Raw genomic sequence first — 6,834 nt, forward strand, 5'->3', positions numbered from 1 at the left:
TCGGCCCTGTTGTCCAGCTTAACAATTGGGAGGCCACTCCTCTCCCTATTATAAATGAGTCTTGGTAGTTTGTTTGTTTTTCTTACGGTCTTAGTGGTTTGTTTGTTTTTACTCCTGTAATTTGAATCATTCAAGGATTGTAATTCAAAACTTTAAACTTGGTATTTTAGGTTAAAAATCTTTCTATCTATGTTTTTAATAAAGCGTAGTTTCCCTTCATTTTATTTTGAGTCTGATTTTTATTTATTTATTTTCTATCATACAGTTCTTTCTATGCCGATTCTAATGATATGACATGCATGAAGAATTATCAACCATATTTAAAAACCCAATCTAATTATGAAATAATGAATAAAGAAGTTGAGTTTGATGAAAAAGCATTTGAGGATATAAGCAAGGATTTCAAACAGTTTGAGAATAAGTTAAATCCCAATTTGGATGAAACCGAGGTGATCAATTTAGGAGATCATGAAAATATTAGGGAGACTAAGATAAGTGTACATGCTCAATCGCAACAAAAGAAAGCTATAATTGAAGCTTTACATGAGTATAAAGACATCTTTACATGGCCTTATATGATATGCCTGGTTTGAGCACCGATTTTGTAGTTCACAAGTTGCCCATTGATCTTATTTTGCCTCCTGTCAAGCAAAAGCTAAGAAAGTTCAAAACTGACATGAGTGTAAAAATCAAAGAGGAAATCATGAAGCAACTCAAGGATAAAGTTATTTGAGTGGCCCAGTTCCTACTTGGTTATCAAATATTGTCCCTGTTCCAAAGAAGGACGGCAAAGGTCGGATGTGTGTTTATTATCATGATCTAAATAAGGCGAGTCCTAAAGATAATTTTCCACTTCCCAATATCCATATGTTGTTGGACAATTGTTCCAAACATGATCTTGCGTCTTTTGTGGATTGTTATACAGGGTATCACCAGATCATTATGGATCCAGAAGATACGGAAAAGACATTATTTATTACTCCATGGTGGACATATTATTAGCGAGTCATGCCTTTCCGATTAAAGAATGCTGGGGCAATTGATATGAGGGCAATGGCCACAATGTTTCACGACATGATGCACAAAGAGATTGAAGTTTATGTGGACGATGTGATCATTAAATCAAGAGAGCAGTCTGACCATGTCAAAGATTTGAGAAAATTCTTTGAAAGGCTTCGGAGATATGATCTCAAACTAACCCAGCAAAATGTGTATTTGGAGTTCCATTGGAAAAACTCTTGGGGTTTATAGTCAGTCGGCGAGGCATTGAGTTAGATCCTTCAAAAATAAAAGCCATTCAAGATTTACTTCCACCAAAGAACAAAACGAAGGTGATAAGTTTAGATGGAAGGTTGAATTATATCAGTAGATTTATTGCTCAGCTTATAACAACCTGTGAGCCAATATTCAAGATATTAAAGAAGAATGCTAAAGTTGAATGGACTGAAGAATGTCAAGAGGCATTTCACAAAATTAAGAAATACTTGTCGAATCAACCTATTTTGGTTCCTCCAGAGCCAGGCAGACCCTTGATATTGTACATTTCTATGTTAGACAATTCTTTAGGCTATGTATTGGGTCAACATAATGTTACAGGCAGAAAAGAACAGGTCATCTACTACTTCAACAACAAGTTTACCACGTATGAGGCTAAGTAGACTCTTCTTGAGAAGACATACTGCGCCTTAACTTGGGTAGCCCAAAAGCTAAAACATTACTTATCATCTTATACTACTTACCTTATCTCTCGTATGGATCCTCTAAAGTACATTTTTTAGAAGCCTATGCCCATAGACAGACTCGCAAAATGGTAGATGTTACTCATAGAGTTTGATATTGTCTATTGATGAGGAGTATGAGCCATTGAAGACTTATTTTCCAGATGAAGAGGTATTGTATGTTGATGAAGTTATTTCTGATGATTGTCATTCAGGATGGAAATTGTTCTTTGATGGAGCTGCTAATGTAAAAAGAGTGGGGATAGGAGCAGTTCTTATTTTTGAATCAAGATAATATTATCCTATAACAGCCCAACTTCGATTCTATTGTACCAATAATATGGCAGAATATGAAGCTTGCATTCTGGGATTGAGATTAGCCATTGACATGATGGTTCAAGAACTGTTAGTATTAGGAGATTTAGATTTATTAGTCCACCAAATTCAAGGAGATTGGGAGACTCATGATTCGAAACTCCTACCATATAGAGGTTGTTTACATGATCTTTGTCAACAATTTGTATCAGTGAAGTTCAAACCGATTCCCAGAGCTCATAATGAGATTGCTGATGCTTTGGCGACCTTATCTTTGATGCTTCAACACCCCGATAAAATTTATATTGACCCTTTTCATATACAGATTCATGATCAACATGCATATTGCAATGTGGTTGAAGAAGAAATTGATGGGGAGCCGTGGTTCTATGATATCAAAAAATATATTCAGACTGAAAAATATCATGTACATGCTGATGGTAATCAAAAGAGAACCATTCGACGTTTGTCTAGTGGATTTTTCTTAAGTGGAGGAATCTTGTATAAGAGAACTCCTGATTTGGGACTTTTGAGGTGTGTAGATGCTAAAGAAGCATAAAAAATAATGACTGAAGTACATTCTGGGATTTGTGGACCACACATGAGTGGGTATGTTTTGGCAAAGAAAATACTTTGAGCAGGTTAATATTGGCTCACCATGGAGCGAGATTCCATCAATTTTGTTCGTAAATGTCATGAATGTCAGGTACATGGAGACTTAATACATTCCCCTCCATCTGAGTTGCATACAATGACTGCTCCATGGCCTTTTATGGCTTGGGGAATGGACGTAATTGGACCAATTGAAACAAAGGCCTCAAATGGACATAGGTTCATCTTGGTAGCCATTGATTATTTCACGAAGTGGGTAGAAGTAGCGACTTTCAAGTCAGTGACCAAAAAAGTAGTGGTTGTTTTTATTCACTCCAACATCATTTGTTGGTTCGACATTCCAAAGATAATTATCACGGATAATGCTACGAATCTCAATAGCCATCTGATGTAAGAAGTGTGCCAGAAATTTAAGATTATGCATTGGAATTCAACTCCTTATCGTCCAAAGGCGAATGGAGCTATAAAAGCTGCCAACAAGAATTTAAAGAAAATACTTCGCAAGATAGTGCAGGGTTCCCGAAAATGGCATGAAAAGTTACCTTTTTCTTTGTTGGGTTATCGTACTACATTTCGGACTTCAATTGGTGCAACTCCTTACTTGTTAGTATATGGAACTGAAGCAGTTATACCTGCAAAGATTGAGATTCTATCTCTTCGAGTAGTTGTAGAAGCTGAAACTGATGATGACCAATGGGTCAAAACTTGTTTGGAGCAATTAAGCTTGATTGTTGAGAAAAGATTAACATCAGTAGGTCATGGACAACTATATCAGAAGAGAATGGCACAAGCATATAACAAAAAGGTGCGTCACAGACATTTTGAAGTTGGTCAGTTAGTACTAAGACGCATCCTACCCCATCAGATTAAAGCCAAAGGCAAATTTTCTCCTAATTGGCATGATCCATTCATGGTGAAGAAAGTGTTACCTAATGGCGCGTTATATCTAACTGACATAGAAGGCAAAATGGAAGGAATGCCGGTCAATGCTGATGCAGTTAAAAGATATTACGTATGATATTTATGTACAATTACATTATGTATGTTTTGTACTTACATTTTAAAAATTGAAATGATGAAGACATTTTGTTCTACTATCAGAATAATATATCAACCTTTGCTTACCCCTTTGAGCTTTTATCTTTCTTCGTATCCCTCTTTTGGAATCAAATTAAAGTCAAATTTTTTTTAAAAAAAAAATAAAAAGTTGAAAAAAAAAGAAATTAATCAAAAATCCAAAATCAAGCAAAAGAAATTTACCTGAACTACGTTTGACCTGATTCTTGCTATGACAAGATACGTAGGCAGCCCTACTCCGGGGTTCGATCTAACCAGAAGAATATTCAAATTACCCAGAATGAAATGAACCGGGGTTCGATCTAACCAAAAGAATATTCAAATTACCCAGAATGAAATGAACCTGGGGCAAAAATTTATTTTCTTAAAAGAATCGATTCCAAAAGTTGTATGTTTTACCCAATGTTATATAAATTTTTTGAGCCTCATGCCGACTTTTCTTTCTAACCCTATCCAAAAGCCAAGTTACAACCAAAGAAAGACCTTCGGATCAATCTTTGAGAATGTCAAGGCTAAACATGTTATGAGTGCATGATATTTCATATTTTAGGTGTTTATTTAAAAAAATAAAAAAATAAAAATGAGAGAGTCTTATTGATGAAAACCCTTTCGGGCACCATAAAACGACTGTGAGCTGAGACATAAATGAAAAGGAGATAGGTTCATTGGCAAAAACCCATTGAGGTTCCACTAGCCGAAGAAAGGTTGTTGTCAAGAAGGAACAAGTTCAAGATTGGCTTAATTTCAAGCTCAATAAGTGGATAAAAGTTGTAATGATTGGTATGGGTAGATCTGGTTGTTTGATTCAAAATGCATGTCATAATCACCAGAATTGATTTCCACATTCAGATAAGTTTTCTCTTTGTTTTGAAAAAGAGATGCCTATTGTATTTTTCTTTTTTCGTTTTATTTTAATTTTTGATTTTTTGTGTCCTTGTCATTAAACGAAAAATTTTTGTTGTCTTTTGAGTCAAATTCACGTCAGGTCAAGTGAGAAAGGACTCCAAACTTGCTACCAACTCCTTTAAGGGTACAAAGCAAGACAAAGGGTCGATTCACAGAGATAACGTTTCAAAGTAAAAGTAAGGTACTCAAGATGATTGTGATTTGACCATTTTAAACTCGTAAAAATCTAAGGGATGTATTGGAAGCTAAAATCAGAAGCATCATACAACAGAAATATGATTTGAGTTGAGGATCTCAGTAGTCAGAATTCTGAGTCAGAAGTATGACAATTCAATGAATATTATCATGGATTGGAAAAGAGTTGAGCATGGCAAGTGCGAGAGCGGCCACTTTAAAATCCAAATTCCACAAACCAACCACCACATGTTTTAAAAAACTCACAATTTTTCTTTGTTTTCGAACAGAGATGAAATAATTGTTTTCAGATAAAGGATACGATTTCACATTTCTCTTAATTCAAGAAGCATGGTTACAGCATCCGATGCTGGATCTGGGTCATGGTAAACTTTATTCTTTGCAAGATATATTAAGATCCGGTGACACATAAATTTTTTCAGTACAAGCTGGGGCAAAATTTTTATATGTGTTGTATGAGAATTTATTTTATGCTCAGGACCCTCCTGAAGAATGGGACAGGTTGACCCTCCTGAAGAATGGAAATTTATTTTTATGCCCAGGACCCACCTGAAGAATGGGACAGGACCCTCCTAAAGAATGGGAATTTATTTTATGCTTAGGACCCTCCTGAAGAATGGGACAGGACCCTCCTGAAGAATGAGAATTTATTTTATGCTCAGGATCCTCCTAAATAATAAGACAGGACCCTCCTGAAGAATGATAATTTATTTTTTGCCTAGGACCCTCCTGAAGAATGGAAATTTACTTTCTGCTCAGGACCCTACTGAAGAATGGGAATTTATTTTTGTTCAGGAACCTCCTGAAGAATGGGAATTTGTTTTATACTCAGGACCCTCCTGAAGAATGAGAATTTATTTTATGCTCAGGACCCTCCTGAAGAATGGGACAGGACCCTCTTGAAGAATGAAAATTTATTTTATGCTCAAGACCCTCCTGAAGAATGGGACAGGACCCTCCTGAAGAATGGAAATTTATTTTTATGCTCAAGGCCCTCCTGAAGAATGGAAATTTATTTTATCCAAGACCCTCTTGAAGAATGGGATGTTATTTTTCTGTTTCACTATTTGCTTTGAGTCCAGGAGCCCGCCTGAAGAACAGGGTGAAGAAATTGGAAGTCCAGGAGCCCGCCTGAAAAATAGGGTAAAGAAGTTGTAAATCCAGGAGACCGCCTGAAGAACAAGGTAAAGAAGTAGAAAGTTCAGGAGCCCGCCTGAAGAATAGGGTGAAGAAATAGCAAGTCCGGGAGCCCACCTGAAAAATAGGGTGAAGAAGTTGTAAGTTCAGGAGCCCGCCTGAAGAACAGGGTGAAGAAGTTGTAAGTTCAGGAGCCCGCCTAAAAAACAGGGTGAAGAAGTTGTAAGTTTAGGAGCCCGCCTGAAGAACAGGATGAAGAAATTGTAAGTCCAGGAGCCCGCTTGAAGAACAGGGTGAAGAAGTTATAAATCCAGGAGCCCACCTGAAGAACAGGGTGAAGAAAAAAGAAAGTCCAGGAGCCCGCCTGAAGAATAGTGTGAATTTTCAAATTCATGTCGTGAAGATTAGAATCAAGATTCTGAGATTACAATTTTCATTTGTAATTTTTCATTTTTTTTAGTCATTTGATTGTAAAAGCAGGAGTGGTTAACCGGAAACTCGACGGAATCTCATTCGACTTTAGCTTTCTCTCTCACCAAAATACCTTTGAACTACTCATGATCTGATTTTCTTATAACCCGGGATAAATAGGATGTCCAAAAACAGGACTTGGTCATTTTTCCTTTTATTTTTATTTTTATTTTATTTTATTCTTATTCTTATCTTTCAAATAATTGGAGGGTCAAAAATCATGTCTTGTCTGCTTCTTTGTATGAAAACTATTTGAGATTTCACACAAAGAGGGACAAAAATATAGACACGTAATTTTTGATCCTCCTCGAATTTTAATTTATTTATCGATATTAAATCTCTATATTTGGTATAACATTATTTAATTATTATTTTATTTTAATTTTAATTTAAAAATCAGTAA

Source organism: Capsicum annuum, chromosome 2, assembly GCF_002878395.1.
Source record: "Capsicum annuum cultivar UCD-10X-F1 chromosome 2, UCD10Xv1.1, whole genome shotgun sequence".
Classification (NCBI taxonomy): domain Eukaryota; kingdom Viridiplantae; phylum Streptophyta; class Magnoliopsida; order Solanales; family Solanaceae; genus Capsicum; species Capsicum annuum.